The 12,160-nt window shown below is 35.5% G+C and overlaps 1 pseudogene; it reads left to right on the top strand.

Annotated features, from left to right (window-relative positions):
- Positions 1–6,338: 6,338 nt before the first annotated feature.
- LOC131758186 (tubulin alpha-1C chain pseudogene) lies at positions 6,339–7,665 on the top strand (annotated as a pseudogene).
- The last annotated feature ends 4,495 nt before the right edge of the window (positions 7,666–12,160 follow it).

The following is a 12,160-nucleotide window of genomic DNA, read 5'->3' as shown; positions in this document are numbered from 1 at the left end:
GCCCTGTCACTGGGTTTTGAATGCACTTGATAAAAATATTAAAATGCAACAGAATCTAATTCTAGTTGACACTTGAACAACGCAGAAGTTGGGGCACCAACCTTCTGTGCAGTAGAAAATCTGCATATAACTTCACAGCCCTCCTTCCATATCTATGATTCTGTACCCACAGATTCTACCAACCTCAGATCATGGAGTACCACAGTACATACAAAGTGAAAAAAATCTGTGTATAGGTGGACTGGTGCAGTTCAAATCCATGTTGTTCAAAGTAAAATGTAGTGTGAAAAAATAATGTATGGACTTAGGGAAGTTAGAAGGTACTAGCTGAATTTTAATTAAAATTTTCAAACAATTGAAATGTAGAATAAAGAAATTTGTGACAACAAAAGTGAAAATAGATATAAATTGAACTGCATCAAAATTAAAAAGCATGCCTCAAAGGGCACAGTGAACCTACAAAATGGGAGAATATATCTGCAAACCATGGATCTGGTAAGTGGTTAATATCCAGAATTTATAAAGAACTCCTACAACTTTACGACAACAAAAAACTGATTAAAGGTTGAGAGTCTGCCTGCCAATTCAGGGGACATGGGTTCGTGCCCCGGTCCGGGAAGATCCCACATGCCGCGGAGCGGCTGGGCCCGTGAGCCATGGCCGTTGAGCCTGCGTGTCCGGAGCCTGTGCTCCACAACGGAAGAGGCCACAACAGTGAGAGGTCCGCATACTGAAAAACAAACAAACAAAGACAAACAAACAAACCAACAAAAAGTGTTAACAAGAACGGGGAGAACTAGGCATCTTTGAGCACTGTTGGTCGGAATGTAAAGTTGTCTAGCTGCTATGGAAAACAGTATGGCAGTTACTCAAAAAATTAAAAATAGAATTACCATATAAGCCAGCAGTTCTGCTTTTGGATATATACCCAAAAGAATTGAAAACAGGGTCTCAAATATATATATATTTGTATACCCATGGTGGTAGTAGCAGTATTCACAGTAGTCAAAAGATTGGAAGCAAACCAACTGTCCGTCAATGGATGGATGGGTAAACAAAGCATGGTATATATATGAAATGGAATATTATTCAGCCTTAAAAGGATGAGAACTATGACACATGCTATAACATGGATAAATCTTGACGGCATATGCTAAGTGAAATAAACTGGTTGTAAAAAGAAAAATACTTACATGAGGTACCTAGATCAGTCAAATCACAGAGACACAAAATAAAATGGTGGTTGCCAAGGTCTTGGGGAAGGGGAAATTGGAAGTTGCTAAATGGGTATATAGTTTCAGTTTTGCAAGATGAAAAAAAATTCTGATTTGTTGCACAGCAATATGAATGTACTTCACACATTTAAAACTGGTTATGGTGGTCAACTTTATGTTATGTTCACACAACTAAAAAAGACTTTTATAATATTTACAATTTAAATATTTTAAAATTAAAAATATGTGTTTATATAATCAAAAAGAATTAATTTGTAATTCTTCCATCAGAATTTCATAATGTTGTGGTGTCTTTTTCAGCTATGATAATCAGTATCATCAAACACAGAAGAAAACAACATTTGTTTAGAATTCTGAATTGCCTTTTGCATATTTTTTTAATTGAAGTATAGTTGATTTACAATATTCTATTAATTTCAGGTATACAACATAGTAAGTGATACAATATTTTTACAGTTCATACTCCATTTAAAGTTATTATAAAATATTGGCTATATTCCCTGTGCTGTAAAATATTTCCTCATAGTGACTGTATGTTCATTGAAAAATTTTAAAAATAATGAAGCAACCACGTTCATCATTAATACATTAATGGTACCTTTTAGTGAAAATATTCAGTGTTATTGATAAATACAATAAAATAATTGTAAAATAATTTAACTATATCTCACCTTTTAAATTCATACTTTTATAGTATACATAATAAATTAGCACATTTATATGTTAATATATATGAATATGTATAATACATAGACCACATTATAAATAAATATGCATCTATTGAAGTTCGACTCTTAAAATATTATGGAGGCAAATATCAAAATTCTATTATCTAGATTCCATTATCTAGAATACATAAAATAATTCCAAACTGGAGTTTGCCACACAGGCACTCATATCTTGCATATAAAAATTCAAAAAGTGATTGTTTTGAGATACCTAGAACAGATGTGAGATTTGGCTGTACATTTAGAACTTCTTGGTGAGTGAGCTATTTTAGCTGACACTCAACTGTCATAACATGAAGCTATGACTCATTTCTGTTAAATTTCTTTCACTTTTACTCTTCAACTATGTAAAAATTACACAGGTCAGGTTAATATTGTCATATTAAAATTATAACTAATGATCTCAGTTGGCCCCAAATCTTACCCAATAATTAGACTAAATATTTTTAACCCTTCATTCTTCCATTCTCTGGGAAGATTCTTTTATACCTTCTCCTCACTTTTAAAACCCCTGATGTTTCCTCTCATTATGGTGTTCAGGAAATCTTTGTCTTTCCCTGAGAAAATACAACCAATCAAGAGAGACTTTACACAAGCCCCCATCATCACCAAATGTACCAGCATAGCTGTACCTGGACTTAATTTTTCTACCTTTCCTTCTAATACTATGAAAAAAAAAAAAAAGTCCTTCTAGAAAGGCCAACTCCTCTCTTGCACTAGAGCCCTAATATTGTCCCTAGAATACTATTCTAGCAATTCTCATTTCTCTTTGATTATTTTTCCTTTGTCTGTTGGATCAATCCCATCAACAAACACACACAAATCCTACAAACAAACAAAAATTCCCTCTCTGTATCCATATTCCTCTCCATCTAACATCACTCTATAATGCGAGTGTTTATACATGCTATCTCCTACCCTGCTCATTTATTGTTTTTTGAACCCACTGCAATTAGACTTTCTCTCCTAGAACTCTAGTAAAATAGCTCTGGTCAAAATGATCAACAACATCCCCATTGCTAAATGAGCAGTTTTCAGTTCTCATCTTCACACAGCCAAGAGTATTGGATCACTTCTTTCTTGAAACATTTTCTTCATTGGGCTTCAAGGAAAACATATACTCCTAAGTTTTTCTCCTTATTACCTTTGCTAACTCTTCTGTTTTTTTTTTTTTCCTGACCCCAATTTTCACTCAGTCCTTTGATGATTTCATCTAATCTTATTATGTTACGTTCTATTTATACAATGATTCCCAAATTTGCATCTCCAGCCAGACATGCTACTAAAATTCAGATTTCTATATTCAATTGCTTCCTCAGCATCTTCACTTGCACACCTCATAAGCAGCTCAAACTTTCATTTCCAGAATCAAATACTAATTCTCTGAAGTCTTATTTTTCTCAATAAGTATCTTCACCATCTTTGGAGGCACTCTTGGTTTCTCTTTTTTGTTTCTCTCACCACATCCAATCTGCTAGAAAAGCCTTTTGGTTCTACCATGAAAATATATGAGTCTGTCTACTTCTTGTTTTCAAGTGTAAGGATTAACACCTATAATGATCAAGTTATATTCTAAGGTAGTTTTTATTTGTTTCCTGGTAGTTTGCAGTTGTCTCAGAACTGATTTACCACTATTGCATTTTATCTGTCCTCTACAGTCAATTCACCACACAACAGCCAGAAGATTTTTTTAAAATGTTATAACATGCTAGTCACTTATTTGGAATCAACTGGTATGTTGCTATATCATGCAGATGAAAAAACCAAAGTCCCTAGTATGTGCTTCCAGCCCTTACCTCCTCTCCCCACCCCCCATGTATCTGACATCATCTCTCACAAATCCCTTACTTTCTTCTTGTCAGCCACAGTGGCATCTTTGCTGGGTTTTGTCTGGAATCTTCCCCCAGAGCTCCTTGGCTTATTTTCTCATCTCATTCAGATCTGTGCTCAAACATCACTTTATAAATAGTGCCTTCCCTTACCACTGTTCCTAAACTACTAACCTCATATGCATCTCTCCCTCTGTTTCCCTCTTTCTTCCCCCATTCTTTTTCGCCTTAGCACTTATTGTTACTTGACTCTTGTCTCATCTTTTTTCCTGTCTTTCTCTCAAAATTATGCTTTATCAGGGTAGATATTTTTATTTATCAGGGTAGATATTCAGGTTCGCTGCTGTATTTTTAGTGCCCAGCACAGATCTTTATGCACAGTAGTTATCCAATAAATATTTGTCAAATAAATTGAGAAAAGTATTGAAACTGATGATATGTGTTCTACTTCTTAATGTACTGAAATACATTACTCTTCTTTTTCTTTAGTAGTGTCTTGTCAAATAAGAAATTGTACATTATCACTTGCCTTGTTTAGTATAAAGAAGTTGGATCAATAGGGAGTGGTGAGGGCTTCTTTAATTTATAAAATTCTCTATAACTAAAAATTTTAAATTGCCAGCTAGGCTGATCATTGAAGAAAATAACCAGACAGGTAGGCACTGTTTTTTTTGTTGGTATTAAGAATTATTTTCAAATGTAAAGATGAACAACTTTTGTAATTGTAATAACAATATTCATAAATGTAAAATTACAACGCTCAAAAATATATGTGTATTTTAATTTCAGGGTACTTTTATTTCATACTATACATACTATAACATAAAAGCTGTTTCCAGTCAGATGATGTCAGAAGGCTATAGATGTTGAAAAAAGAACAGAAAATACAAAATCTCTTTTGCAGACCCTTTTGCTATTAGCTGAAGGTATTAGATAATCATAGCTATAGCTATGACTAAGGTACATGGCATATTAAAAAAAAAAATCCTGGTTCTACCATACTTACTGCTATGGTAGATACTGGCATTACCATAGCACTAACTAAATTTTCACAAACCGAGATATCTGACTTCCATGTAACAGAAGTATGAATAGCAGATGGTTGTGCGGGAGCAAATTTTGGATAATTTGTAAGAGGAACTTTTTCTATGACTTTCTAATTAAAGTTTTTGTCTGGATTGAATTGCAAAGTCATACCATGTTTTTATGCAACTTGCTTTATTAGCATAATACACAGATGACATTTGCAAAGATTATATATACAGGATAAGAAAAAGTATTTCTAAAGCACACATAACTGAATAGTGAAACTTGGTAACCATGAAGTCACTGGCGTTCAAATTTCTTGAATGTTCGGGTCCTTACACTAAAAAAAGTAATCCCTTTGACTTGGAATTCAGGCAATACAGTGTCAAATCCTGGCTCTGCCACTACCTAAATGATTTAGTTTGGCCAAGTTACTTAATCTTCTGAGTTTTGGTTTTGTCATTTAAAAATGAGGACAATAATATCTATTTAAGTGAATTGTTCAGGTATTTAAATAAAAGTGTGTCTAAAGTTCTTAGCATACTGACAAGCATATACAAAGTACACAATAAAATTTATCTATTTTCATCAGAAATTAGGCAACAAATATATAGTTGAGGAAACAGATCCCCCCTAACTATCTAGATATATTTTCTTCACTTTTTAATTACTTTTTTTGTTTATTCACCAAAATTGTATTAAAAGCATATGTGAATATGATTTAGGCACTTATTTAATAAAATTGTATTCTCTAAATTTTCCTACACCTCCATCAATCCCATTATCATTTTTTGTCCATAGCTTTGATTTCCTGGTGCTCTATCCCTTGCCCAGAAAGCCTGCCCTTCTGAATGCCCAGCTACCCAGATCCTGGCTGTGTTGGAAGGTATACGTTGAGTCTCAATTTGCCCAATTATCTTTCTCTGATGGTTGAGCTTCTCTTCTCTCCCTGCTCTTAGGTATTTATTCTCAGCCCTAAAAAGGTCAGCACTTTGTTTTTTCTTTTTCTTTTAAAATTATAGTGGGGAATGTACAAGATTTATGGTTGGAATATATGGATTCAATCTTATCACTTATTCATGTAAGGCAATCAAGATGAGGGTGGATTCTCTTATACAAAACAGTCATAATATTAGCTCTCTAAATGCGTTTATGAGTACCGGTCAGTTAAAAAATCACTGGTAAAAACAAATTGTATTGTTGTTATAACTGTATTAGTGTTGTTTCTTGTAAACTTGAGTAAAAAAAATTTAAAAATATAGAAATAAGGATAATAATATTTTTTTCTTATGCAGTGAAAAGTATTATTGCTATTTTGTTGCACATTATCTTCCTATATATAATATGTATATGAATGCACATGTATACTTTTAAAATCAAAAATAATATATCTAGTGAACTGCTTTTTAAATAATGTTTGACTACTTCTTCCCCGGACTCCTTGGTAGTTTGTTAGAGGGAGATCTTTGTGGCTGTCCCCTCGTCTCCTCCAGTGCCGCAGAACCCTACAAGTCTCAACCATGTGTGAGTGCATCTACATTCATGTTGGCCAGGCTGGTGTCCCCATCAGCAATGCCCTCTGAGAGTTCTACTGCCTGGAAGACGGCATCCAGCCCAATGGCCAGATGTCAGGTGCCAAGACTATTGGGGGAAGGGATGACTCCTTCAACACCTTCTTTAGAGAGACAGGCACTGGCAGGCATGTGCCCACAACTGTGTGTGTAGACCTGGAACCCACGGTCATTGATGAAGTTTGCACTAGCACCTACTGCCAGCTCTTCCACCCTGAGCAGTTCCTCACAGGCAAGGAAGATGCTGCCAATAACTATGCCCGCGGTCACTACCCCATTGGCATGGAGATCACTGACCTTGGCTTGAACCATATTTGAAAATAGTATACAGGTCTTCAGGGTTTCTTGGTTTTCCAAAGCTTTGGTGGGGGAACTGGTTCTAGGTTTACCTCCCTGCTGATGGAACGTATCTCTGTTGATTATGGCAAGAAGTCCAAGCTGGAGTTCTCCATTTGCCCAGCACCCCCAGGTTTCCTCAACTGTAATTGAGCCCTACAACTCCATCCTCACCACACACACCACCCTGGAACACTCATTGTGACTTCATGGTAGACAATGAGGCCATCTATGACTTCTGTTGTAGAAACCTCAATATTGAGCACCCAACCTACACTAATCTTAATCACCTCATGAGCCAAATAGTGTCCTCCATCACTGCTTCTCTGAGATTGGATGGAGCCCTGAATATTGATCTGAGAGAATTCCAGACAAGCTTGGTGCCCTATCCCCACATCCACTTCCCTCTAGCTACATATGCCCCGTCATCTCTGCTGAGAAAGCCTACCATGAACAGCTCACTGTAGCAGAGATCACCAATGCTTGCTTTGAGCCAGCCAACCAGATGATGAAATGTGACCCTCACCATGGTAAATACATGGCTTACTGCCTGTTGTACCGTGGCGATGTGGTTCCCAAAGATGTCAATGCTGCCATTGCTACCATCAAGACCAAGCGTACCATCCAGTTTGTGGACTAGACAGGCTTCAAAGTTGTAAGTAATTATCAGCCTCCCACTGTGGTACCTGGTGGAAACCTGGCCAAAGAACAGCTTGCTCTGTGCATGCTGAGCAGCACCACAGCCATCGCTGAGGCCTGGGCTTGCCAGGACCACAAGTTTAACCTAATCTATGTCAAGCGTGCCTTTGTTCAGTGGTATGTGGGTGAGGGCATGGAGTCAGGGAAGTTTTGTGAAGCCTGTGAGGACATGGCTACCCTTGAGAAGGTTTACAAGGAGGTTGGAGCAGAGGTGGGAGAGGATGAGGGTGAAGAGTGTTAACCTGTCTGCTACCGTTTTACACTCTTGTCTTAGGATTGTCTTATTTGTGTTCTGTGGAGCTGCCCTTTGTAGCCCTATCTTGTCAATAAAAGTGATATTTCTATTTTCAATGTCAAAATAAATAAATAACTAGTTAATGTTCAATGCTAAGAGACCAGGTTGGAGACTAAGAACAAATTAATAGATATTCATTGCCTATCCAGAAACAGTGCAGAGATGCTACAGGCTCTGACGTACCATCTCCATAAAATCATGAGAGCTCATTATTAATGAATCTTGAAACAGTGTCAAGGCAAATGAAGTTTTCAGATCAACTTCACGAAATTAGTTAGGGTGGGCATATGCAAGCAGCGTTTCACAAATTATATGTGAAAAATCATATAGCTTTAAGCATAAATTTCTTCAGAAGGCACAAATTTGACAATCATACAGTTGAAAATGAACCCATCGATTCAAAATTTAAAAAGACATATACTTTGTTCTTTGTTATCTCTAAGGTAAATAAAACTGCGTGGTATTTGTATCCTCCCTATGGAGAGGAAAGGCTGCATCTAATTAGGGATGAACCAATGCAGAACCATTCAGATAATTAACTCTTAAAAACATAAATAGCTCATCTTCAGGAACATATGTCTGGAACCTAGTGGGCACTCAAAAGATTGCCACCCCATGATAATAGAGCTTTAAATTTCTCTGATTATACTCATTCAGGATCTCTTTAGAATTCAAGGTATTAAAGTAGTTCATTGTATTCTGGTGCAGGAATCTCCACTAGAGTCTTAATCCCTTACTAAAGGATATTTATTACAACATAAATTCAGGTTATTCTTATAGTAGAGGAAAGACAAGTTGGAATCTAGAGAAACTATAATCTAAGAGGCCAATGGATGCCGGTTATAGGAATTTAAGGGAAGAGGCATTTTTCCATGAGATAGTCTTGGCAATATGTCAATTTCCTATTATTCTAAGGAGCAGGAAAATAAATAAAAGATTTAGATCCTAAATACCCATACAAAGATAGAAAAACTGTAATTGTAATGGCCATTTTTTTTACTATATATTTTTGAAATCAGTGTCTGGCTTATTCTAGCACTCAATTTAGTTTTGGATTAAAAAAACACAATTTTGTAGATTCAACCTAGAAAAAAAAGTGCATGATCTCACTTGTTTTTGTGTCTGGTTTATTTTCACTCAGGCTAATATACTCTAGGTTCATTCATGTTGTTGCCAAAGGCAAAATCTCCTTGAAGATGAAGAAGCAGAGAGTCAAACTGGGGAGGGGAGGTGAGGAAAATGGGAAGATGTTGGTCAAAGGGCATAAAGTTGCAGTGATACAGGACGAAGAAGTCTAGAGAGCTAATGTACAGCATGATGACTATAGTTTTTTTTTTTCTTTTTTTTAAACATCTTTATTGGAGTATAATTGCTTTACAGTGTTGTTAGTTTCTGCTGTCAGAAATTTGCTGACAGAGTAGATTTATTGTGCTCTCATCACATGCACAAAATAGTAACCTTTTGAGGATCTGATATGTTAATTAGCTTGACTAGTAATCATTTCAGTCTATGTATATCAAATCATAAATATATCCAATCTTTATTAAAAATAAAAAATACTTTGTATTTTTTGTTTTAAGTAGAGTATGAATAAATTAATGAGTAATCATTTCAACAGATGATCTTTAAATCTTAACAACAAAAGAACAGCTCTCTGATTCTTGGATACTATTTTTAAATATATGAAATTATAAGGGAGGGAAAGAGAAATTAACCAATATTCCCAATATACATATAATTACTGTGAAACTGTAGAGTAGGCACAATGCCATTCTCACGATTGCTAATTTCTTCCACTACTAAACTTTTCCAGGACTAAAAACTGAATGATTATAGCCCTCACCAAGTTTCCTTTTATTTTCTTAAGTAAAACAATTTTACGTAAAAGGTGTTCTCAAAGATGAGAAAACTACATTATATTGGAAAGTGCACTGAGTGTGAAGTTATGGCATGGCTTTTGTTTTTGTTTTTTAATCTTGGTTCTACCACCTGATAGTTATAAAATTCTGGAAAAATAACATTATTGTCCTATACAGTAAAATGAAGGGAGAGGATAAGAGAGATAAATACTTTATTTATTCCTCATTCCAGCCATATGACTTGGTACTATGAGGGGCAGTACAGTGCAATAATTAATAGTCCAGGCTCTGTGGTCAGGCAGCCCTATATCACCAGTACATGCAAATCAACCACAGAGTCCTGAAGAGTCAAGACTGCCTGACAGAAAATCACATGCCTGTCCCAGTCTAACCTTCTGTGGTCTAATAAAAGCATGACTATGAGAACCAACTAAACAGCATTGGAGAAAGAAGAACAATTTCCATCCTTTACAACCTTTAATATTTCTGCTTATGAACAATACTGTGAAACTGTGATTGTTTTTCCCAAAACTGCCTGTGTAGAATTCAGAATTTGTTTCTACATTTGTTTGGTGCATGATACTGGAATGCTGCCTATGAAAAATGAATATTTCCAGTAAGAAGTATGTTTCTCTCACATCAGTTCAATTTAGCCTTATCAGAAAACGTCAGAAAAGGGTACTATTCAATAATGAGAAACATATGTGGCTTAGAGTCTCACAAATATAAGCTGCTTCTGGGTGATTTACAGGAATAGTAGAGAAACCAGTGTTTTAAAACAGATATAGCAGTATGAAAATAAGAAAAATATGCTTCTTCCTGAAAAATAATTTAGAGTTTTTTTAAAGGATATCTTACAAATTATATATATATATTATATAAGTATTATATATATATATACTATTATATATAATATTTATATAATTTATATAATATTTAAAAGAATTGATCATTGTTGTCTGATCACTTTTTCTCTTTTAAATAAACATCTTTCTCCTTGGAAGAAAAGCTAATAGGAGATTTACCATCTATTTTTTCAGCAAAACTTTTATGTAGAAATGTGAGCAACTGTTTAACAAACATAAAACATTACTCTCAAACAGCACCAAATGCTTCTGGTTGTGTTGTAACTATCTTGGATGGACTTTTGCACAAAGTTCCAATAGATACTTATATATCAGCTAATTCCAACACTTCTTATCTCTGTCACCTTTCACTACCTTGAGATGCTAAATCAGTTTAACAATCAATTCTCTTTGAAATAATACCTATTATTCCTCTAATTTATGCTCTCACTTCTGTCCTCTCTGCCAGTTTTATGCTTTTTTGATCTGTTAGCTGGTTTCACCATAAATCAACTACAATGGATATTCTTTCTGTCCATTCTTTCCTTTTCTTATACAAGCCCTAGTCTCTGCGAAATCAGTGCCCTCTCCTGTGGTCCATTCAACTTGATGTTGATGACCTTCTAGCAATCACACATTGATGGCAGGGATGAGGCTATCAAGAACAGGAATGCAGATGTTGTTCTTATGATAGTTACTATTTCAAACTATTAATCTTTCATTCTTGAGAGAAGCTGTTGAATTCAGATCATCTGGTCATAGTACTGTCTTTCACTCTTTGTCATCATTCTTACTCACTGAAGATTAAGTCACTGGTCTTATGGATGTCTTTAAGTACCACCATTATTTTAGGAGATAAGTGTCTTCATTAATTGATATTTAATCCACTTTTTATAATTGTTTCTCTTCCTCAACATCAATGGCTCTAAGCTTCATGCCACATATATCCTCATATACCTCTTGGCAACAATCTAAAACTTTGTCATAATCCAGAAATAGCCAATTAATATTTATACTACAGGGGCGGGGCTTCCCTGGTGGCGCAGTGGTTGAGAATCCGCCTGCCGATGCAGGGGACACGGGTTCGTGCCCCGGAGCGACTGGGCCCGTGAGCCGTGGCCGCTGGGCCTGTGCGTCCGGAGCCTGTGCTCCGCAGCGGGAGAGGCCACAACGTTGAGAGGTCCGTGTACCAAAAAAAAAAAAAAAATTTATACTACAAAATTGCATTATCTGATTTCATGCTTTTCTAGTTCTCAGTCTCTCCTATTCAATATATCTACTTTTAAACTCAGAGACATCCTTTTTTTCACCAACTTGTTTCCTACCACTCTATTAGCTATATTCTAGCTTTCCTTTCTTCCTCTTTCAGGATTCGAAAGCATGTAAATTGCTGTTGTAATTGTTTTTATTGCTGATTTTCTTATCTGCAAGTATCTCTCAAACTCTGTCACCTAGCTCATTTAGCTGGAAAAAGTCAAAACGATACAAAATTATGACATACAAATCCTACTTGGTAGCATTTCAAAACTTGCTTAACACGTATATTTCCAAGAATAGAGAGTTTTTAAGGTTTAAAATTGAGAGAAAGGTACACAGACTTCTCATATACTCCCTGTCCTCACACATGCATAGCCTCACACATCATCATTTTTTACCAGAATGGTCATTTTTTTCTTTTGAACCAAAGATGAACCTACATTGACACGTCATAATCATCCAAGTCCATAGTTTACATTA

This window comes from Kogia breviceps, chromosome 6, assembly GCF_026419965.1.
Source record: "Kogia breviceps isolate mKogBre1 chromosome 6, mKogBre1 haplotype 1, whole genome shotgun sequence".
Taxonomy (NCBI): Eukaryota; Metazoa; Chordata; class Mammalia; order Artiodactyla; family Physeteridae; genus Kogia; species Kogia breviceps.
This window is presented reverse-complemented; position numbering and strand designations above follow the sequence as displayed.